The sequence below is a fragment of the Manis pentadactyla genome, chromosome 9, assembly GCF_030020395.1.
Source record: "Manis pentadactyla isolate mManPen7 chromosome 9, mManPen7.hap1, whole genome shotgun sequence".
NCBI lineage: Eukaryota > Metazoa > Chordata > Mammalia > Pholidota > Manidae > Manis > Manis pentadactyla.
The window spans coordinates 7,391,633-7,415,193 of NC_080027.1; positions in this window are offsets into that span (position 1 = coordinate 7,391,633).

The window sequence follows — 23,561 nt, forward strand, 5'->3', positions numbered from 1 at the left end:
TGTCCAGGCAAATCTGCTGCTCCCCGGCTATGGAAACCACCGTCCTAGGCCACCAGTGAGCCCAGAACACAGCCTGATAGCTCCTCTATTGGCACTTTGTCCTTTGCTCATCACCCAACCACATATTGCATCCCTGCTTCGTGCCAGGACATGAACTGAGACACAGAAATGAACAGGACACATTGCTTCCTTGGTGGAAGGCAGGGGTGGGGGAAAGCAGGGAAACATCTGCAGCCAGGGAGAAGGTGGGCAAAGAAGGCCAGTGACGGCAGCACATTCAGCCACCCAGGCAGGGCTGGAAGCAGCACCCTCCTCCCCTCAGCTGGCAAGCTGTCACGGGTCCCTCAAATTTCAGGGTCCCCGAATCCCTCTCACACCCACTCTCTCCTCTGTATTGCCCCTGAGCTCTAACCGACGGGGCAGGGATCCCTGCTCCATTTCACAGAGGAGGTCACCGAGGCATGTGAAGTGACAGGGTGCTCAGGAGTGCACGGCCAGTGAGTGGATGAGCTGGCTTTGAATCCGGGACCCTCAGCCACGGACGACAGCCCTTTAAAGTAACCGTCAACAAGAAAGCAGGCCAGGCACGCAGTCCTATTCTTTGGGGTGAAATCTGTAGCCCAAAGTGGGGAGGCACACCCAGCGCCTGACACCTACACAGTGTTTGCTACGCATGTGCCCTTCTAGGCATTCTATCAATATTGACTGGTGTCACCCTGGTATCCACCCGAGTAGGTAGGGGCTAAGAATAGCCCCATTTCAGAGACTGAGAAATGCAGGCACAGAGAGGCCAAGCAGCTTGCCCGCAGGTACTCAGTGGTCAAGGGGCAGAGGCAGGATTCAGAGGCCGGAAGCTGGGCTCCGCAGATGGCACCTGAACCCCGGGCTTTGCTGCCTGTCACTGTTCTTTAGGGGTAATTAGGACGATTATGTGCTGCATGGAGAGAAGCACGTGATAAAATACTACGTGAAAAAGCATCCAACATGGTAAGTAGATTTTGTCAGCAACTAGGAGAAAAAATGTAGGCATATATATATATATTTTTTGAAGAACATTATGTTTTTCTAGGCTTTCCCCTACCCCAAGTTCCCCCGACAAACCCCATTACAGTCACTGTCCATCAGCATAGTAAGATGTTGTAGAATCACTACTTGTCTTCTCTGTGTTGCTCCTACAGCCCTCCCCTTTGTAGGCATATTTTTATATAAAAATTATGGTATCCATATATCACCTGGGGCCAGGTCCTGGGGGGCAGATGGGAAACACCACACACAGGACAGATTAGCTGGGGGTGGGGAGGGGAGCGACCGGCCCTCCGTCTCCCCACCCGTGGACTCACCCCATTGTCTTCACAACAAAAATAACAGTTCCCACTGGCAGCTTTCTTTAACGTGTCCCTTCGAAACCCCTTTGGGATCCTCCAGGTTCACCCGGGTGCCGGTGGCAGGGGTGAGAGGGTCCATCATTCCAGACCCAGGAGAGAAGGACCGGAGTCCCATCGGCTCTGGGCCTCAGCGCTCAGAATGCATCACCAGAAGGAAAAGGGGCATTTCTTCCGGCACACTGGGAGACCAAGCCCTGGGAAGATCTGTGCCTGCTTCTGCCCTGCGTGGGCTAGAGGCTCGGCACTCCAGCACACCCCCACCCTACCCTGGAGCTGTTGCCGGGGGCACAGAGTCCTAGCCGCAGGGGCAGGGTGCAGGGCTGCCGGGTGAAGGCCCAAGTCAATTCAGAAACCCAGAGGGAAGATGCAGTGCCCTGCACGCCCCCCACGCCCCCACAGGCAGCTCCCTCCTCAGGCCCGAGTCCTGGGCCTGCAGGCTGGGGTGCAGGGCCGAGAGTGGGTCCAGTGTCCTAGGCGCTGTCTCTGGGCATCTCAGCGGCTGCACCTCCCTGCTGCAAGGCGAGGCCACCTGGGCTGGGTTCCCCACTGGGGTGCTTTGCAAAGCCATGAGGCAGCAATATGTCATCTAATCCCCGCATCCAGCTCAGAGGGCCGGGGTGGGGGGGGGACTCTCCCGGAGTCCCGCTGCCAGGAGGTGGCTGCAGGGTGTGGCCCCAGGTCTGCACCCCCCAGCCCCAGTCTTTACAGGCGTCCTGGGCGGGGCGTCTGCCGAGCAAGACCAGGACCAGCAGAACCACAGCTCCATCTTTGGAGCATTCTGGACTCCAGCCATCCCTGCCCCCAACCCCTTGTGCCTGGTCTTAAAGGGATCCTATGGTGGTTAAAATAATTCGTCTTCAAGGCCAGGAAGAGAAAAGGCTGGGCAGGCCTTGGAGTGACCGCAAGAACTTTGCTGAAGAACTGAAATGACGCCTAACCGGGGCCCAGGTGGCCACTTGCAGGAACTGCGGGCAAGCACTGCAGGTGGAGGAGCCTGTCACGGTCTTGAGGGCATGTGTGCGCCGGCGGGCAGGTGGCCACGGACCACGTCTCCTCCTGGCAGCCCAGCTGAGCAGGGCCCACAGCCCTGTGTCAGACGTTCCACCTTTGCTTTGGGAAACCAAGACCCCCAGGGTTGGGCCGATGGGATGGGGCCCCTGGGTGGGGACTGTCCCCGGGCACCTGCTGGGATGGGGGAGTGCAATAGCAGCAGCTGCCTCTTGGTCGTGGTTTCCTGGGGTAGCCGAAACAAGTGCCACAAACCTGGTGGAAATTCCTTCTCTCACGGTTCTGGAGGCTCAAGCCTGAAATCGAGGAATGGCCAGGGCTGTACTCCCCTGAGGGCTCAGGGGAAGGGTCCTTCGCACCTCCCCCAGCTGTCGGGGCTCCCGGCATCCTGGGCTTGGGGCTGCCTCCCTCCTGTCCTGCCACCCTAGTCACTCGGCATTCTGTCCTGGGTGGGTCTATGTCTCTGTTTCTCTTCTTATAAGGACAGTGTGACCTCATTTTGGTTCACGAGAACTTAGATACAGACACAGACGATCAATTCCATTATTGCAAAATGTCTACATGCATTTGGAACAATCTGGTGTGTGAATCTACTTTTTTAACTGTAGATTTTGTGAAACCTAAGCACAAACAAGGGACTCGAAAGAAAATTTCGCATCTGAATCGAGATGTCCTTTACACATGTAAAATGTGTGTGCCAGATTTCGGAGACTTAGTTCACAGAAAAGAACATAAAATGTCTCATTGGTGACTTTTATATTGGTGACATATTGCAAGGACACTATTTGCGGTGGGTGAGGTTATATAAAATATATTATTGGAATTAGTTTCCCCTGCTTCTCTTGTTTGAGTGTGGCTGCCAGAAAATGGGAACATTACATCACTCCCACTGGACGGGGCTGCTCCGGATCAGCGGTTTGCCGTGAGCCACTGGCTCCCTCCCACGAGAGCAGTTGGACCCATGCTGAGGGCTGGTCATTCAGCCTCCACCTCTGCCCGGGAAGCCTCTCTGTTTCCATTGCTGCATAACAAACAACCCCACAGTCGTGGCCCATGAGCGTCCTTGGAGGTGCAGCCCCACCGTGTGGCTTCAGCTTCTCCCAACACACCTCTGAGTTCTGGGAGGGAGGGTTCCCGGCAAGCCTACAGGAGGAGGCAGGAGATGCGGCCCTTTCCTATTTTTTAGCTTTATTACAGAATAATTGTGCCTGTTTAAAGCGTGCATCGCAACGCCTCAGTAGACATGTATGTCGTGGAATGAGTCCCACGATCAGGACCATGAACACGTCCGTCACCACAGAGCTGCCCCTTCGGTGCATGTGCACGGTGAGAATGCGTGAGATTTGCTCTCAGCCGCGTCCGCCATACAGACCAAATTGTCAATGTGTGTCACCATGCTGTGCACTAGACCCCCAGGACTTTCTCTTCTCGGACCTGCAAGTGAGTGCCTTTGACATGCACCTCCCCTGCCAGTCCCACAGTGTCAGTCCCGGTGCACTCTCCTGGAGGGCACAGGCCCTGCCGCCCGATGGGAGGCTTGTGGAAGCCCCTGCAGCCATTTCTAAAGCCTCCACCACAGTTCTCCCAGGGAGTGACAGGAGGCAGGGGCAGGGAGCCCACAGAGAGGGGCTTCCCAGACTCTCAGGAACATGGGGGGCCTCCCACACTGCCACCACTGTCGGCTCCTGCCCCTCCTTCCAGGGGACAGGGTCTCAGCCCCCCGGTCCCTGGGGGCTCCCTCACTCAGCCTAGCAGGGAGGCGGTGGGTGCCCCATCTGCTCAGAGAAGGATCCTTAAGCAGGCACCCAGGACAGGCTGCGTGGTGCCCGCAACGGCCCACAGGCTCTCACACGGCTCCCTCAGCCAGGCTCCGAGGCCCAGCCCCGCACTCCCAGCTCTGCAGTTCGCCAGGTCCCTCCATCCCAAACCCTCTGTTGCTTTGGTAAGATGATGACAGTTCCTCCCTCCGGGGAAGGACGAAGGGGATGATGGAAGTGAACCGCTTGGCGCATTGCCTGGGACACAACAGAGAAACATCAGCTGTTATTATCATCAGAAAAATCGAAGTTCTCCGGTTTCCCTGGACGCGTCCAGTGATCTTCCATCTGTCCTAGATCCAGAACCTTCTTTGGAACAAGGTGTCTGCTTCGAAGAAGCTCTGTTGACCTAACAGAAGGATGTGTGCCTTGGGGACAGTTCACCCAGGACCTCGTCAACCCCATGCCCTCCCCACAGTGACAGCAGTGCCTCAAGATCTTTAGGCACTGGGTGCCATCACACTGAGATGCCTGGCAGCCCCCGGGCCCTGGGGATGTCACACCTCCCCTTCACAGAGTAGGAAGCCGAGGCTTGGAGATGCCAAGTGACTTGCCCGAGGTTACTTGGCCCCTGAAAGGCAGCACCAGGGTCTGAAGCCAGTCGTGTGACACTGAAGCCACCACTTGTAACCACTGGGCTCTCCTGTCTCTGACCAACCGCAAGGCAATCTGCACCATCCAGACACACACTAAAGCCGTTGTCATTGAACTGCATGTGGGCCATGTGCTTTGAATGGCCTGGGCATGTCCCCATACCCTCTTCATAGACTATTTGGTCCTCTGACAAGGCGATCGGGCAGGCTCCATCACCACTTAGCAGACGAGGAGCCTGAGGCCGAGCCTGGCTGAGCAGCCCAGGGGTCCCAGCATGGGAGCCCCGGACGGCCTGACCCTGCGCTCTTCATTGCCAGGCTATCCTGCACCGACGCCCCGTGAGCAGATGAGCAGGCCAGTTTCAAAACACAAAATAACCGTCCTCTGAGCCATTCGTTTGTACTGAGGACGCATCGCAGACCTTCCTGCGCACAGAGTCGGGAACATGGCCAACAGCCCCCTGCTGAGATGCGCCCCCCCCCCCCCCCGGGATCTCCAGCCCACAGATGAGGAAGGGAGGCACAGAGCATGTAAATAGCCAGTTCAGGGCCCTCTGCATGCATTTCCTCGTGGGCCCTGTACACGTGTAGGCGGTACCAAGCAGAGGCGAAGGACTGTCCTCTAGCTGTGTGCACGGAAGTCCCTGCGGCCGTGCTGGCCAACCTCTCCCTGCTCCCTTCCTCTGGTCAGGCTCTCCGCACCCCAGCCCCAGCAGGCCAGCTCCCACACCTGGCCTAGAGGCCCCCAAGCTCTTCCCTGCCTGGAAACTTCGGGCCAGAGCAGCCTGCTGCCTCAACCCCGTGGGAAGCGCTGGGAACGGAGGGCAGGTGAGGAGCTGGCTGGGCGGGGGCGAGGAGCTGGCAGTCCTGCTCCATGTCACCCTTAAGAGGCTGGGGTCACAGGCCAGTCCTCCCACCGAAATGGAATAGTCCTCCTGGGAGCAGGGCCTCCTTTCAGCAGGCGAGCCTGAGAAGGCCACACGGTTAAGAGCCCTCGCAAGGAGCATTACCTTCCCACTGCCCTTGGGCTCCCCTTTGTTGCAATTCCCACTTAAAATATCAAAGCTGCAGGGCCACAATGCCCCACTGAAAGCTGAGTCACCCAGGTTTTGTGACAGCACCAAACCCCTCCTGCCCTCTCACTCCTGGGCCCCGGGCTCCTAGCACCAGATGAAAAGGAAATCCCCAGCCGTGGGTGGGACGGGGAGGCCTGGCGAGGCCCGGCACCACATAAAGGGGCCTTGTTTCCAAATCAAAAGGGCCTGAACAAAAAGGAGAGAGAAGAAACGGCCGGGGGTGGGGGGCCAGCTGCAGCGTGGCGCACCTTGAACAGCACAGCATGCCAGGCCAGCCCGCAGCACCCGGCTGGCAGGGGCGGCCCCTCCTCCACCACTCTCCTGGCAGCCCCGGGCTTTTCTAGAACCCCTGCAGTGGGAGGAAGAGCAGGGCGGGGTGGGGTCGCCCACAGAGCCAAGCAGCAACAGCCTCCGGAGCCTGGCTCCAGATGCAAATGGGGTGCCCACAGGCAGGGGCCGCGAGCCTCCTACCAGCAGCAGCGACACCCTCACCCACACAGCCATGCCACGCCAACAGTAATGCCGAGGGCAACGCCTCCACCCGCAGCAGCAACAGCCCCCGGCCCCCATCTGTGAGGCGGGGGTGATGGCAACGGCGTCCCCTGGCAGGGCTGTGAGCAGGATGGCGCGTGACCCTGCAAAGTCCGGAAGGGTAGTGCTGGCAGAGAGCAGCTGCCGCCCCAGATAATCACAATGGCAATGACGGTAGAGAATGGCGATGGTGACGGGTGGTGATGGTGTGTTTAGCCTGTTTAAGTTCTCAGAAAATCACAGCTGTTGTTCATGGCGAGCAGAAGGTGGGCTGCCAGGCAAACCCGACTTCCAGGGTGGGGGGCAGCGAGAGGTGCCCCGGCCAGGCGCAGCACTTGGCTGCAGCCGGCTCCTCTCTCAGGAGGGGCCAGTGGGCTTGCTGGCTCCACGGTGAGCTCAGAGACCCGGGAGCTCAGTGGCCACCGCAGAGCACAGCAGCTGCGAAGAGCCAGAGCCTCAGGGCCTTCATCCAGGGCCACTGGCCGCTCACGCCTTGAGGGCGCTTGCAGCTGCTCAGAGAGCTCCGTGTCCCAAGGAGGTCGCACCTTCCTCAGCTCACCTGCTCCCACAGAGTTAGGGGCTCCCCTTTGGGTTCCCAAGTCCTCCCTGCACAGGAGCAGCCTGCAGCTTGGGCCCTGTGTTTGGAGGCGCTGGCCCTGCTGGACGGCTCCGTGACCACTCACTTCTAGAAGCAGACCGCCTTCTTAGCCAGCACCTTCAAGCAGGCTCCACCAGCCCGGCCCCCAGCGCCCTCCACAGCCCGGGCATTTGTTTTGTTTTGTCTTGCAAGTTGCCTTTCCGAAGCCGCCTGGGCAGGCTTCGATTTGGCCCTTTCATGATTCGGCATCATCGGCGGGCAGGCCCTGCATCGGAGGCTGACCTTGAAGCAGCGGGTCCCACTGCAAGAAAGAAAGGGGGTCTGGTCTCAAGCCTGGGGGCGCAGAGGAGTGGGCAGCGGGGGAGGCTGACTGGCTGTGGAGCAATCTGCCCAGAGCCTGTGTCAGCACTCGGGCGGGGTCAGGGCTTCGAGGTCCTGCCGGTCACAGAGCGGGGGGCAGCCGAGGATGGAACCTCACAAGGGAACCCAGCACGGGCTCTTTGGAGTTTGGAGACAGGGAGATCTTCTTTGCATTTCAGCTCTGGCACTTTCCAGCCATATGCCTGTGGCAGGGCACTTACCCCTCATGAGCCTCAGTTTCCCCATGTTAAAAATGGAGGTAGCAGTAAACAATAGCATCGCCTGATACCATTGCAGGGAGGATAAAACGCGATGATGTGCGCAGTGCTTGGTGTACGGTGGGTGCTCAGGGTGAGCTGGGACGATGTGGCGATGGTGAAGACGGAGAGGCTGATGGCAGTGATGGTGCTGCTTGGCGGAGAAGGCGGTGAGGTTCAGATGCCAGCGCTTCTGACAACCTATTCCAATTCTCTCTCGACAGGCACAGAAAAGAGAGGGGCTAGCCCAAAGTCACAAAGCATTTAGTGGTAGAGCCTGGAAACCCGAGCCTCTGACTCTCATTCTGCGGCTCTTTTCCTTGACCCCACATGCAGCTGATCCCACCTTGACTTGAAGCAACCAGTCTGATCCCTGAGAGGACCCCTGAGGTTCACAGGTGTGCAGAAGTAGACTGCTCGGCTTAAGTCCCCAGATGTGTGGGTTCCACCGTTTGCCTCCTCCAACACCCCTTCTCCCTTTCTTTAGTAACAGAAGCTCTGTAGGTCAATGTGGCCAGTGGGATGGGAGCAGAAGCTATTGCTGGGGTTTTCAAGAGGGCCCTTCTTGCCCTTCCCTCCTGCTTCCTTCCTTTGCTTGGGATGCCAGCAGGATGGCTGGAGCTGTGACAGCCATCTCAGATCATGAGACCACAGAAAGGAAACCACCTGCAGAGGAGGGAGGAGCAGAAGGGAAAGGCCGGCGGCCCAGTGACCACAGAGCATCATTGCAGTGCCAGAGTGTCCACCTGTGCGGCAGGAAGTCCACCCTGCCCTGCGGAGTGTTCACACCGGTTAAGGGAGACAGGAAATAAAACAATAAACACAGATGTGTTGTCAGGTGGTGATAAAGTGATAAAGCCAAGGAAAGAGACAGAGAATGGCCAGGTTGTACTGAGGGAGTGGAGGCGACCTCTAAGTCCTGCATAAAGGATCAGAGGAAGCCACCAGGGGTGGGCCCGGGTAGGGGCAGCCCACCAGAGAGGAGAAGGGCCTTGGAACTGTGCCTTATGTATTTGAGGAGCAGCTAGGTTCAGAAAGCTGGGATTGTGTGAACACTGGGGTGTGTATGGAGTTGGACGTGGTACCCCAAAAGATATGCCCATGTCCAATTCCTGGAACCTGTATCGCCTTATATTATATGGCAAAAGGTGTGATTAAGGATCTTGAGATGGGGTATTAGCCTGGGTTGTCTGGGTAGGCTCTAAATGTAGCCACATGTAGCCTTCTAAGAGAGACACAGAGAAGGCAGAGAGGGGCAGGAGCCACGTGACCACAGAGGCAAAGGGTGGGGTGACATGGCCACAAGCCAAGGGTTGCAGATAGCCACCTCGGGCTGGAAGAGATGGGAAGCACCCTCCCCTAGAGCCTTGTGGGGGTCACAGCCCTGCTGACGTCTTGCATTTGAACTTCTCACATTCAACTGTGAGAGAATAAATTCCTATTGTTTTAAGCTACCAAGTTTGTGGTCATTTGTTACAGGAGCCACAGGGAATTAATACGGGGGTGAGTGGTGGGTGCTGAGGTCAGATTCAGGTGAGGGCCAATCAGGCAGGGCCTCATAAGCCACCTCAAGGACACTGGACCTTATTCTGGGTCTGAGGAGAAGCCTTTGAGTGTCAAGAGCAGGGCATGATGGGATCTGCTGTGCATTTTAAAAGGACAGCTCTGGCTACCGGGTCTCTGGAAGGGTGGGAGAGGTCTGTGGTCATGAGACACCAGGAAGCCCTGCCCTTAAGAAGCCCTGCCCAGGGGCCGCCCCACATGTAACTGGACAGTTGATTTGGTGTTCTGAGTGTTCTGGGGCAGAGAGAGAAGGGCCCATGGCTGGGCCCCTCTCATCAACCAAGTAGAACAGATGAGTTTTTAACAGAAAACAAAAGGCCATGTGCCCTCAGGGCAGGAACATGGTCTTGTGTAAATATTTAGAAAACTGGGTGTGATGTGTTCATAAAGAAAAATTCACTTCATTTTCTTTGAATGATTCTTTGAATGACAAAGCAGAAACACCCCTTGTCTTTATGCCATGCGCAGGTGGGTCCTCTGGTGGGCTGAGGCTGACAGAAGGCAGGGAAGAAGAAGGCCCAGCAGACTTCACCCAGCTGCTCTCCACCAGGTCACAGAAGGGCCTGGGCTCAGCCGACCCTCAGAGACCCGTGACACACGGTCAACAACAGGAACCGCACAGGGACAAGGGCCGGTCGCAGAGACGTGGACTCCACAGGTAGATGCCTTGCGATCGAGTGGAATCAGAGACCTCTGCACCTGGGTAGGAGGCAAGGCCACCTGACCTGAAATTACTTTGCTGAAAAGACCATTTTCCTCCAATTGCTCGCCCCTCCCACCCTCCTCTGTCCACACTGTGGTGCCTCTTCTCCGCTCTTCGCCTGTCCAGTTCTTGGCTCTGGGTGAGCAGGTACCCAAAGTGGGTGCAGTGTCAGGGGACCCCAGGCTGTGAGTGCAAGACAGCTTTCCTGGGACATCCACGGGGAGAGATCAACCCATCAAGGCAGGAAGAGCACCAGGGCACCTGCTCAGGGTTCGGGTGGAGGTGGAGAGTGCCGCGCCGAGGCTGGGGACTGCCCTGTGCTTCAGGGGCATGGCGGCTGCTCCTCTACAGCCGGGGAGCTTTTAAGGGCACCGAGGAGGAGCATTAGCTTTGCCCAGGCAGTTCTGAGCCACGCCCCAACCTCGCACATCCGAGGCCACCCCGACATGGTGCAGCACCCCAGGCTGCCCTTGACTTCCCTCTCCTGGGCCCCTTCAGCACTCCTGGAGAGAGCTCATGCTCAGATGTGCTGAACCCCTACTACACGCCCAGCTCTGTGCCAGGGCTTTACATGTTTTATATCACCAAATTCTTACCATATCTTGAAAAACAGGATCTACCGAGATCCTCCTTTTGTAGATGAGAAAACTGACACTCAGAGAAGTGGAGACTTGTCAACACTCACCTAAGCCTGTCCCTATATTGCTGCCTCTCCCAGGCCTGGGATTCTCCGGGTAGTTATTGAGCTTTACTTGGTGCCCGGCCCTATTCTAAGCACCATGGATATCATAGAAAATGCAACAGATGCAAAACCCTGCTTCCTGGGGGGAGGCTTCTTGTGCTAGAAATGCTCTGATTCTCAGCAATGTGCTTGGCTTGAAAATCATCAAAATGATTTTCATCATCATCATCATTTTTCATCATCTGTGCATTTACTGTACTTAAACATTTTGTCTTTAATTACTGCCTCCATTGAGGTTACGTTCTGGTGTTGGGTGGAGGACAATAACCAAGCAGTGGTAGGTTAAATTAAGGCCCCCAAAGATAACCAGGTCCTTATATCTGGAACTTGTCCATGTAGCCTTGTGTGGTGAAAGGAACTTTGCAGATGTGATTAAGTTAAAAATATCAAGATGGGGTGGTGACCCTGGGTTACCCAGATGGACCCTAAGTATCCGCACAGATGTCCTTATAAGAGACACAGGGAGGTTCGGTTACAGAAGAGGAAGCAGTAGATGTGATGACAGAAGCGGTTTTGGAGTGATGCAAGGGGAAGAGACATGGGCCACGGGACGCGGGCAAGGGACGCGGGCACCTCCGGAACCTGCACAGGCCAGAGGTGGCTTCCGTCCCGGGGCCTCCGGAAGGAGCCGGCCCAGCCCGCACCTTGGCTCTAGTCCAGTGAAGCCGACCTCGGGCTTCTGGCCTCCAGAGCTTGAAGAGAGTAGATTTCTGTGGTTTTAGGCCACCAGGTCTGTGGTGATTTGTTACTTGTTTACCTCCCCAAGGCCCCACCACCTACCACCACACTGGGGGGCAGGGCTTCTACATATGAAATCTGAATGTTAGAACACAAACATTCAGTCCATACCACATGCTAAGCGCCAAGGAAGAAAAAAAAGTGGGTAGAGGGAAAGTCGGGGGTCTACATGCCGAGGGAGTGGGTCGTTTGGGTGCCTGGGGAAAGAATGCTCCAGACGGAGGGGTGAGTGGGCAGAAGGGCTGCGGGACCCAAAGGGCAGGCCGCCCTCCGAGTACCGTCGCTCTGGAGGTTTGGGTTTCGGTGTATAAGCTGGTGGGATACAAAGCGGGGTCCGTACCAAGCCGTGTCTCCCAAAGTCCTCACGTGGAGCCCACACGAGCAGGGACTCAAGGAAGAGCGACCTACGGGGCACAGAGAGGTCCCCAGATCAGCGCCCGCTGGAGCCTTAGCGCACGGGTGGAGCTCCTGAGACCGGCAGCTTGACCGATCACCATACGTAATTTGAGGTGGACTCACAGCAGGGTTGCCAGCTGGCTGTCGGCAGGTTCCTCACCAGCCTGCTCCCCATCCCCAAGGTGTCAGCAAATTCTAGCTTCTGTGAAGACTTAAGCGAGCAAGGACCCCTTGCTCAGAAAATAGAAGGTTCTAATGACAGTGGATGGTTCTAGAAACGCCTTCCCTAGCAGGTCACAGGGTGCCTGGGGTGAAGTAGGCTGTTCCCTGCCTCTCCACACCTGCCAGCCCTCTGCAGGCACCTCAGCTGGCTGGGTATCTGGTTTAGATCAAAAGCAGCCCTTGGAGAAGGGACCCAAACCTGTGCTTGTTACGTTACGTTATGTTGTTATGTTATGTTGTCAGTTAAAAGGGGAACTTCTTCTTTTATATAAAGTTGGCCTTCGAAGAATGCAGGGCTTAGGGGCACTGAGTCCCTGCACAGTTGACAATTCAAGTATAAAACTTCACTACTAATAGCCTACTGTGGACTGGAAGCCTTATCAATAACATAAAAGATCAGTTAACACATATTTTCTATGTTATATGTTTCACATACCATATTCTTACAATCAAGCGAAAGCAAAGAAAATGTTATTAAGAAAATCAGAAGGGAAATACATTTACAGGGTTGTACAGTATTTATGGAAAAACAGTCTGCCTATGAGTGGACCCACACAGTTCAAGTCCATGTTGTTCAAGGGCCAACTGTATTTATAAATAAAGATTTGTTTCTCCTAGTTCTGGAGGCTGGAAGTCCAAGATCAGGGTCCTGGCAGGTCCAATAACTGGTTAGGACTTATTTTCTAAAACATACATATATATTTATACACATACAGAATTATATGCATTAAAAAATACACACTTTCTAAAGTCAAAACTTACCATTCTATCTTCTCTCCAAACAAAAGAGGGGACGGCTGGTGCTGTTCCCGGCCTGCATGCTCTTGGCCACACTGGTCCAGTCTTTTCCCAAAGCACTTCATTCATCCTTCAAGACCTGGCTCCCTCCTTCACCGATGCCTCTGAGAAGCATCAGGGGGTCTCCAAGACCACCCTGGGGTTCAGTGATTCCCGGGAAGGGCTCACAGAACCCAGCTAAGCTATTACACTCTCAGTTGTGTTCATTATAGTGAAAGGATATGCATTAAAATTGACCAAAGTAAGAGGCCTGTGGGGCAGAGCCCTCTCCCAATGTGGTCACATGTTCCCAGCAACCCTGTGTGACGTGCATGGAGGATTTGCCGGCCAGGGAAGCTCCCCCACGCCTGGGCATATTGGGAGCCGACCACATTGACATGGGGTGCCCATGTGCCTGGCTGGTCACAGCTGCTCAGTGCCCAGCTGCTCCAGAGGCCAGACCAGCAGAGCATGGTGAAGGCATCAGGTGCACCCAGACACTTACCAGGGAGGACTTACGGGGCCTCAAGTTCACCTCCCAGGAGCAAGACGCGGCCCTTCTTTGCAATGGGCAGGTCGGGAGCCCCGCAGGTTTGCTGACAACCCTTGACCACCCAGAAACCTCCCTTGACCCCGGCGCCCTTCCAGGTGCCACCTTGGGTCACTCGTTCAGCTGTTCCATAAGCGTCTTCTGCTAACACTGGCCACATGGACTGTCATCTGTCCCTCAGCTCCCTCCCCGCCAGGATGGATGGAGATGTTCACAGATGCTAGGCTGACCTGGGACTTGCCTTAGCCAGGAAAATGTGGCTGCAGTGAGCAGCTGGCTGCTCTGGCCCTCAGCCCCGAGAAGGTCCTGCCTTGACTTCAGGAACAAGCCCAGGTGAACCTGCTGGGGGATGAGGGATACATGGTCCAGGTGCACCTGCCACCCCAGCTCACAGTCAGCGGCCGCCAGACACAGGCGCGAGACCACCCTCAGGCAGCCAGCCCTGGCCGAGCCACCAGCGGCTGCAGACACACAGTGAGTCCAGCCACGGCCATGGAAGCCAGAGCAGCAGAACCGCCCGGCTGGTCCAGGGGCTTTAAAAGCAGAAACAAGTGCTCTTAGGAAGCCCTGAGTTTGGGGGTGGTTTGCTGCATGGGGATAGCTGGTTGATACGATCTTTCACCACTCCCACTCCAGAACCAGATCCCATACCACCTGCAGTTGATCCCCAGGGCCTGGAGAGGTGAGTGTGTGAGACGCACTCCTCTGGTCCAGGGTGGATAACACCAGGGGGGATCTGTGACCCGCCAGGAAGGATACGGCGAGTTACAGGCAGACACAGGGACAAGGGCTGCAGACTCCTGGTCCAGTGCTCCATCCATGACACTTTCTGCTTCCACTTAGCAATGTCCAGTTCATCGATCTTCAGCGTTCCCCTCCTCAGACCAAGTACTTCCAAATCCACCAAGCACCCCTCGGGCGTTCACCTTCACAGACACAGTGATGACCTTGGCAGTACAGAGCTGCTGCCCCCTGGGACAGATGCCAGACACCAGGGCCCCTCCTGCCTGACCCGGACAACAACCCCCTCTCCGTCCCCCCTCCCTTTCCCCCCAAGGAGGCAGCTGTGCTCTGTTGGCCCCTTGTTCTGAAGGGACCTCTGACACTGGGCAGACAGTCCCCAAGAGCGCATTGCTGCATAAGCGTTTGCTAAATGAATGATCAATGACCAATATTAATCATCAGAAAGGCTTCTTTCTGAGTGATCTGAGTCTAAATAACAATAACAAGGGCAGCAACAATAATAGTAGCTGCTGTTCATTGAGGTCCCACTGTGCACCCGGTTGAGCTGTGTGTGTCTTGTGCCACATCTCAGTTTGTGCTCACAGCGACCTTGTCACATAGCAGTCATTATCCCCAGTTTATGGTTTCCGAGGAGACTCAGAGACATGCAGAAATCACCCCGCAGTATAGCTGACCACCAAGTCCAAGGATCTCCCGACCTCCGAAGTGAGAAGCAGCAAGCCCCATCCCTGCCGGCCGTACGCTGATCACACAGGGCACTTCGTGCTCTTCCCCTGCAGGACACGTGGCCCTGAGCTCAGTGTCCGGCTCAAGCTGCTCCCAGGGCCTGGAGCGTGGCAGCGGCTGAGTGAAGACCGTGGAATGAGTGGTCAGCTCTGGGAGGGGCTGGTGCTAGAGGCTTACTGGCAGAGGAGAGGCAGGAGCCTCTCTGGGGGGCCCCCTGGGAGACCCCAGCAAGCATCAGGTCACAGCCACCCCGTAACACCACAGGGCAGAAGGGGACCAGCCCTGGGAAGGGGTACCTGCAGGCCAGTCTGCAGAAGCCTGCAGAGCTGCCCATGGTCAGGTGTGGGGCTGCACCACCTCCAGCCCCAGGGACAGGCAGCTCCATGCTCCTGTCGGCCGCCTCCTCACCTGAGAGGGGGTCACCATTGAAGGGGAGGCTCTGCAGCCTGGGCCCGGCACGTGCCGGCTCCCTTTCCCACTCAGAGCCCTGAGCGTGCCCACGTGGGCTTGGCCCTGGGATGGCTGTCAGGTGGTCCTGGTCGGGAGTCTGTGGCCGGCTGAGCTGGTGCCCACAGTTACTGTTGCTTTTTCACTTTATTTTTGACTTTCAGGGAAGCCTTTCGCTCTTCAGTCTATCTGTGGTTAGTTACACGAGGTAGTTACTTGGTTCCCAAGTCAGGTTTACCAAACGGGGTCGTATGAGTTTCCTATGGCCGTTGTGACAAATGACCACAAGCAGTGGCTTGAAACAGCACTCGTTTATTCTCTCAGTGCTGGAGATCAAAAGTCCTAAACCCGAGGTGTCCTCAGGGACCGTCCCTCTGGAGGCTGCCCGCCTCTGGGGTTTGTGGCGCCCCCTGCCTCCCCCGACCTCTGCTTCTGTCTGCCAGCTCCTCCCACCCCGACCCTCTTGCCCGCCTCTTACGAGGACCCTGGGATGACGCTGGCCCCGCTCAGGGACTCCAGGACATCCCCCTGCCTCAGGACCCTCAGCTCAGACACACTTGCAAGCCCAGGCATCTGCAGGGGGCATTCTCCTGTCTGCCATGGGAGAGCCGGTCAAAGCGGCCTGGCTTCCTTCTCTCAGGCCCCCTCAGAGGCAGCCACTCCTTAAATTCACCTACGGCAGAAGGCGCTCCTGCAGCGTCCAGTCTGGGCTTCTGTCCAGTGCATGCTGTTGGCAGCCACTCCTGTACTGGACAGCAGGCTGCGGCTGCCTGGGGCCAGAGGAGGGGACTCGGGGGGCCTGACGGACTCTCCCAGCAGAGCAGACCCAGTGGAGGCATCCTGGGTCTGTGGGGGCATCCTGGGTCTGTGGGGGGGGCATCCTGGGTCTGTGGGGGCATCCTAGGTCTGTGGGGGCATCCTGGGTCTGTGGGGGGGCATCCTAGGTCTATGTGGGGGCATCCTAGGTCTATGTGGGGGCATACTGGGTCTGTGGGGGGGCATACTGGGTCTGTGGGGGGGCATCCTGGGTCTGTGGGGGGGGCATCCTGGGTCTGTGGGCACATCCTAGGTCTGTGGGGGCATCCTGGGTCTATGTGGGGGCATCCTGGGTCTATGTGGGGGCATCCTAGGTCTGTTCTCCCCAAGCTGGGATCAGACACCCAAGAAGAACGGCCCACTTGGAGGTTACATTTTAATAGTGTGAAAATGCCAAGCAGCCATGATACACTTCCCTGTCGGGGTGTGGGGGCTGTGAAGGCCTGGCACTGCGCCACACAACAACTGCGATGGCAGCAGCCCCTTGTTTTCTTCTGGAATCAATTACAGCCAGTTAAGGCGGGTAACCCTGGCCCTGGACACAGGACCTGGGTGAGGTGGCAGCCCCACAGCTGCCACCAGGGCTTTTTGAAGCCATCAGAATGAAGACCTGCCTCCTGCGTGCTGGCCCGGGGCTGGTGGCCTCCGGGGTGGCATTCTCAGAAACAGCAAGGAGCCGGTGGTCGTTCTTCAACTGCCAAATAAAAGCCGACCTCAGTGGCACAAAAAGATGGAGCATGAATCACTTCTGCAGTGGCTGCATTTCCTTTGAGGGGCCCCGTCACTGACACCCGGCGAGAGGACATTCTGTCATGCACAGGGGCGGCCTTTCTCCAGCCCCGGGTGGCCCGGGGGCTGCTCCTCCCCAGTCCCGGCCCTGCGCTCATCCATCACGCTCATAATCAAGCGGCAAATTGCTGTTCTAGAGACTCAAAAGCCAATTACCTCTGCCTGTGCCCCGCAGGGTGTAAAGGCCCGTCTCCAGGGGATGCCCCCCCGCCCCCAGTCCCCCAGGAGGCTTTCTGTGGGGACAGAATGCAGAGGGTTTCATTGATCACTGCACAAGTTGCAGTGACCGCCAGCAACTCCCTGCTTCCCTGGGGGTCAGGCAGCCGGCCCCCCACGTGCACACCATGCTGGTGCAGCCAGGGATGCCCGGCCCTACCCCTGTGATACCTGAAAGCCTGGATCCTTGTGAACTCCTGAGTTGGCCTCCAGAGATCTGGCCGGTGGGGCTGCACCTCTGGACACACAGCTGGCTGACTCCACGCAGCCTGGTGCCTTCCCTCCTTCCACGCCCAGGCTGTGGTCAGCGGAAAGGTCCTGATCTCACGGCAGTGCAGAAGAGCCACGCCAGGCCTCCCCTGGCCTTTGATCTGACATCAGTGATGGTGATGGCGACAGTGAAGACAGTGGGGGCGGGGTGAGGGCTCTGTTCGCTCCCACCCAGGCCCTCTGCACATGTCATCTTGTCAGGCCTCATGGCCCCCCAGGAGGGGTGTAGTACCGTCTCCCCATTTCACAGGTCAGAAAGGGAGAGGTCAGGGAGTTGCCTCATCATGGAGCCAGGCCGGACCTTCTCCAAAGCCCAAGGACCCACATGTAACGATCAGCCGTGAGATGGCACCTGTGTACCCAGACTCCACCCGGCCCCGCAGAGACCAGTGTCCCGCCCGACCCCCCAGGTGACCCCTGACTCCTGTGGACTTAGTCAGGGGGGTGTGTAGATGGCGTGGGGGCCTCTCCTCCAAGTCCTTCCTGCCATCCTTCATCCTCCAAGCTGCCCTCCTGGGGCAAGAAAGGCAGTGGCCTGGGGCTGGGCCTTGGTACCGGCACCATCAGGAAGATGCGCCCCTGGGCGAGTCATCAGCAAGGCCTGGGGCTCGTGTCCCTGGGGCCGGGAGCATGGCAGGGGGCGTGGGATGGGTCACACTGGGACAGAGTCGCTGACAGGGCGCCCGGTCCCGCAGGCCAAGCCGTGACGACTTCTCTCCATCAGCCAATTCCAATCGTACAACCACCTCCGGGTGGGAGTCTCTCTTTGTTCACGGACCTTGAAAGATTCCAAACCACAGTGTTAGTCCCAAGATGTGACTGTGCTGCCCGAGGCGGGGAGGAGCTGGAGGTGGCAAGCCTGTGGTCTTCGCAGCCGCCCACCACCGTTTCCATCTTCCATGCCAGCACACAGGTGCCCACGTTCCTGCTTTTCGTGGGGCAGGGGCAGGAAGTCAGATCCCTTTGGAAAACACCCTGCACTGTCCCCTCCAGAGCAGTGTGTCAATAGACATTGGGCCCAGATCTGTGCTCCAGCCGGGGTAGAGGCCAGACTGGCTGGGCGTGCCCCCCACGGTGGAGACTGGGCCCTCACACACAGGGCCTGGCGTGGGGCTGCCCAGGCCTGGGGAGCAGGTGCGAGAGGCACACGGGGCAGGAGGAAATGGAAAAGGCCTGGGCCTCAGAGTCAGAGCCCCACTTAGCACCCCACCTCCTCAGCTGCTGACAGGGAGGATGGTGGCGGACAATATGTGCTCTGGGCACTGGGAAAAGTTGCCAGCACAGAGAGGGGTGGCTTCCTGCCCAGGGTCACACAGCAAATCGCAGAGCTGGGTCCTCACCCCTGTGTTCTTCCCTGCCCAAACCATGACACATCAGCATAGGGCAGGCGCCCTGTGGAGAAGGAACCTGAGGCCCTAGGCTGGCAGTCAACTCACCCAACGTGGCTGAGGGTGTTGAGAAAAGAAACTGGGGCCAGAGCCCACCGAGACTCTGCCCGGAGGCAGCCCAGCAGGAGACCCCCAGGGCTGAGAGAAGCAGGCTATGCTGTGCCTCCATCCAGAGACCCAGCCTGCTGCCACCAGCTCACCTGCAGGAAGGGACTCGGCATAGTAACCTCGTCCAGGAAGTCTGCTCGGATCTGCCCTGTGCACAGAGGCATGGCACACTGGGTGGTCTACATGGAAGGAGTCCCTCACAGATGAACGCGTGAGTCGGTCCCACTGGTAAGGGCATGCCTGTACCTAGTTTATGGGTGCTCAGGCCGCACCTGGCTTTGGCAGGTGGGCATGAAGTCCCAGAGCCAGTCCTTCCCCACCTTGTTCCTGTTGGGACAGCCTGTGAGGAGGTGGGTCAGGAGTCCCACAGTGAGGTGGGAGCGCAGAAAAGACTGGCTGGGGGGAGCCCGGCAGGTGTGCTTGGCGCTTTGTACCTGCCTCCTTCTGCCTTCAACTCGCAGGTGAGGGAGTCCAGGCTCAGAGGGGACACTGACTGAGCCTTTACTAATCACTGAGCACAGCCTGGGCCTTTCTCTGCTCCACCCTGGAAATGCCGCTGGTCAAGCAATGGCTGGGGTTTGGGTATAAGTCTGGTTTCCAGAAGACAAGGCACCGAAGGGTCTCAGTCTGCCCTCTGCCCCAAGAGCCGGGACAGCCAGCAGAATGGGCCTTGGTCCAGCTGACTCACACGGGCTTCCTCTCCCCGGGCCCTGTGGCTCCAGCTGCCCAGTGTGCCTGCCACCTCGGGCAAGTCCCAGAACCTTCTCCAGCCTGGTCTGGAAGCCAGCGGAGGTCGGCGTGTGTTGTCTCTGGCCTGAGGCTCGCTGCTCACCGTGCATGTCACAGGGCCTGGCACCAGTGGACCACAAACAGCTGAGGCTGATGCTGTCACGGTCATCCTCGTCATCTGGGGAGTCTGCTTCTGGCCCCAAGTGGAACTCACCTCCAAAAAGGGGGCTCCTTCTGGCGGCTCTGGAGAGCACAGCTCAAGTCTTCAGCTGCCACCCCTTGAGCCGGGCAGGGACCCAGGCCCTGTGGGCATCCCAGGGTACCGCCGGCCCACCCCACCTGGCAGTCCACGGACCCTCTGAATCCAGGAGAAATAACGTGTCCCTTCCCCCTCCTACCTCAAGAGCCAAGTGCCCACATAAAAAGGGCTTGGGTGGGCAAGCGCCTGCCTTTGTCATCTGATGCCATTAAGGCAGGAATTTCTCGTGGGAAAAGTAGCGCTTTGGCTGCATAAAAGGCGGGGGGTACAGTGCAGCCTGGTGGTTCCAGGGGCAACGGACCTGGAGCTGTTTGAAGTCCACCGTTATCTGCCGCTGGGCTGTTTGGCTTCTGCCGGGGCATAAACAGGGTGATTGAAGTGGGCGGCCCTGTCTTTCCGGACGACAAAAGTCCCCTGGTTAATTGCCACATCAAATGATTGGGAACCCCCCAGTGGAAGCCCTCAAATTACCGTGAACACACACTGCAGCCCAAAGGCTGCGGCGGTGCCCCCACCCCTGCCCAGCCCTGTGCCCCGGATTAGGTTACCGTGCAGGCAGAGGCACAGGAAGGTCTCTGCGGATTCGTTCTGCTTCGCTGCCAGCCTGCTATGCCCGCCCCCGGCCCCGGGCCGCAGCCCCCCATTGTCTCCGGCAGCCCAGCCAGCAAGCAGGCTCAGCCTGCACAAAGGCCCTGGCCACAGAGGGGACGTCCTCTCCCCATGGTCACGCCCCGGTGATAAGGTGCCAGCTCCCAGGCCGAGCCCCACACCGGTGCAAAGGGGCTGTCAGTCTCGGCACCTTCAAAGGGGCTGTCAGAGCACTGCAGTGACACACCAGAGCGGCAGAGCCCGCTCCCCAGCCCCGGGGCTCTTTGCTGTCCCCGGCTGGTGGGGGCGAGGGAGGCAGCAGTGGGGTGGCCAGCACCCTTCGCCGTCCTCTTCCACCCTTGGGGTAGGCACCCAGGGGTCCACCTCTCTATCAAGACTGGGGACACACATGGTGGAACGCTAGCACTGCTGGGCACCGGGCTGGCAGAGCCCTCCACACCAGCACCTCGCTCAGCCCTGCCAGGAGGGACTGACCTCATAGATGCAGAGACTGGGGCTCAGGGACGTCAGAGCCATGCCCCGGGACATACTCCCTTCTGTGCTCCGTGGTTGCTCATGGGCTGATAGGAGAGAGACCCTTGTCACCCACTGGTGACTATTAACTCCTGGCTTCCCAACATCTGGACAATGTCAGGTGGTGTCTGTCCACCACCTATAGCAGTGCACATAGCCCCCGTGGCCCAGCAAGGGACAGTCCTGTCCTAGGCTGCTTATTTGCTGTAAAGCAGTACCCGCTCCCCCTCGGCTGGCTTCATTCACCCCTGGGGGCCCAATGACAGGCAACACCTGCTTCAGTCCTCACTCATCAACCCACAGTCTGATGCAGGAGACAGATAACTGCAGAGGGGGCACAGTAAGAGCCCAGAGGACAGGATCAACTATAAAACAAGCTGGCTCTAGCCAGGTGAGTGTGGATGGCAGGATCACTTTAAACCAGGAGGCTAGCATGCGCAAAGGTCCTGGGGCAGCAGAGTGTGATCCAAGGCTGGAGCCCAGAGAGAAGGGCTGAGTACAGCAGGTGGCAGGGCAGGCTGTTGAGGGCCTTGTGGGTCCATCGTGCTAGGGGTTTGGGTCTGAGTGATGGCACTTCACTATGGGGTCGTTCTCTGGATGGTAACGTATCAGGACCGAGTTCCAAAAGCATCACTCCTGCGCTGAAGCCCAGCCCTTGGCTTCTCCCAGTCCCAGCACGCATGGGCGCTGATGCCGCTGGGGGTGAGGTGCGGTGGCCCGCAGGCTGGGAGAAGAGCAGAACCAGCAGGAAGTTCCCCGGAGGCCCAGCAGGAGCTGGCGTGGCCATGCACCGCAGACCGTTCTCTTACCAGGAAGGACATCAGAGCTCCTGCCTCACACAGAACTGAGCAAAGCTGGCTCTAGGGGCAGAATGTGGGTACCCGAGGCTTCCCTGTGCCAGAGCGCCCAGGCAGAGGGCCAGTCACCGCAGTGCATGGTTGCAAACGACTATTTAAAAGCACTTACTTGGCGGGAGGGCCTGTTTCCCAAGTGAAACAGCACCACAGATAAAGTGGAGAAAACCAGAGGTGCCTGGTGGGGGAGGGCAGGCAGGGCAGAGGGGCTGGACCCCCACCCCAGCCCCCAGCCTGGAGCCCATCGCTGGCCCTCTTCCCAGTGCTCCCCAGCCAGGGACACGTGGGAAACACTGCCATTCTCTTGGGTCGGCAGTGGACAGAGCCCTGCCCAGGTGACCTGGCTCCTGCCTCACTTTCTCTGATGTGCCGGAGACCCCGCCGTGCATCTCTCCCAGTCCTGCCCCAAGGCAGTGACCACTGCCCAGCACTTCTCGCCTAAACATTTCTCATGGGAAAACCCAGCAACTTTCTCTCCAAATAATCTGTCTGAATTTGCCTCCTGTGTTTATGTTTGGAGAGGATGACCTCCCCTCCAGCCCCCAGCACCTCCCCAAATGACGGAAAATGGGGATACCCTGTCCACTTTGCAGATGAAGTAACTGAGGCTTTAAGAGATGGAGTGACTGGCCCAAGGCCACAGGGACCACAGTGGGGGGAACGCAGGTGGCAGCCAGGGCCGTGTGACCTCAGGCCTGTGCTCTGAGGCTGCCCTGCCCCGTGTCCCAGCTCTTCGAAGGCTTATCAACTGTCCGCCCTTTTCATTAGAATTTCACAACCAACTGGAGGAAAGTTGTTCTTTTTTGCCACTGACGTGGTGTAGCTGCACCCCCAGGTGTGGGACGGTCGGCTACAAAGTCGCTGTTTGTGAGCCCAGCAGTTCAGCCCCCCGGCAGAGGGGCGCGTTGCATGTCGGTGGGGTCGTGCACCGTGTGGCCTTTGGTGTCTGGCTTCTTTCTTTCGGCAGATCGTTTTCAAGACTCATCTGCATTCCTTGCTATTAATATTCCACTGTACAGACAGACCTCAATTTGTCCATCTATCACCTACTGATGGGCACTGGGGTTGTTCTGCCTTTTAGCTATTTGAATAGCGCTGCTGTAAACATGCATGCGTGTGTATTTCTTTGAGTCCCTGTCTTATTATGAGTCTATCTTAGGAGTCGAATTGCTGGTTCGTGTGGTAATTCTGTGTTTAACTTCTGAGTCAGTACCAAACTGTTTCCCCGGCACCTGCACCGTTTTACCTTCCCGCCAGCGACGAGCAAGGACTCTCATTCTCCTGCATCTACACCGGCACTTGTTATTTCCCGTTTTCCACTACTGCCATCCCAGTGCGGGTGGAGTGGTATCTCACTGTGGTTTGGTTTCACATTTCCCACCTCATAGAGCTGTTTTAGCAAATGAGTGACTTCATCGATATAAAGCGGGCAGCAGAGAGCCTAGCACATAGGAAGTGCTCACTAGGTGTTCAATGTGACTAAAGCATGCAGCACTCTATAATCGAAGGAATGCCCATTAAAGCTATACTTTCATCTCCTCAGAGGTCATAAGCTCACAAAAAGAGGTCGCACTACCCAGGACGAGGAAGCCACCGGGGAAACAGGTCTTTTCATGCAGTGAAATAAACAACTTTATTCTTTTATTTAAAAATAAAATCTCCTTAAAATATAATTAGGTGTGTAAAGATTATGATAGTCTTCAGGGGTTTTCAAAATATGTAGAAATAGATGTCTGACAACTAGATGTTGGTCTATAAACTCGAGAGCTTCCAGGTG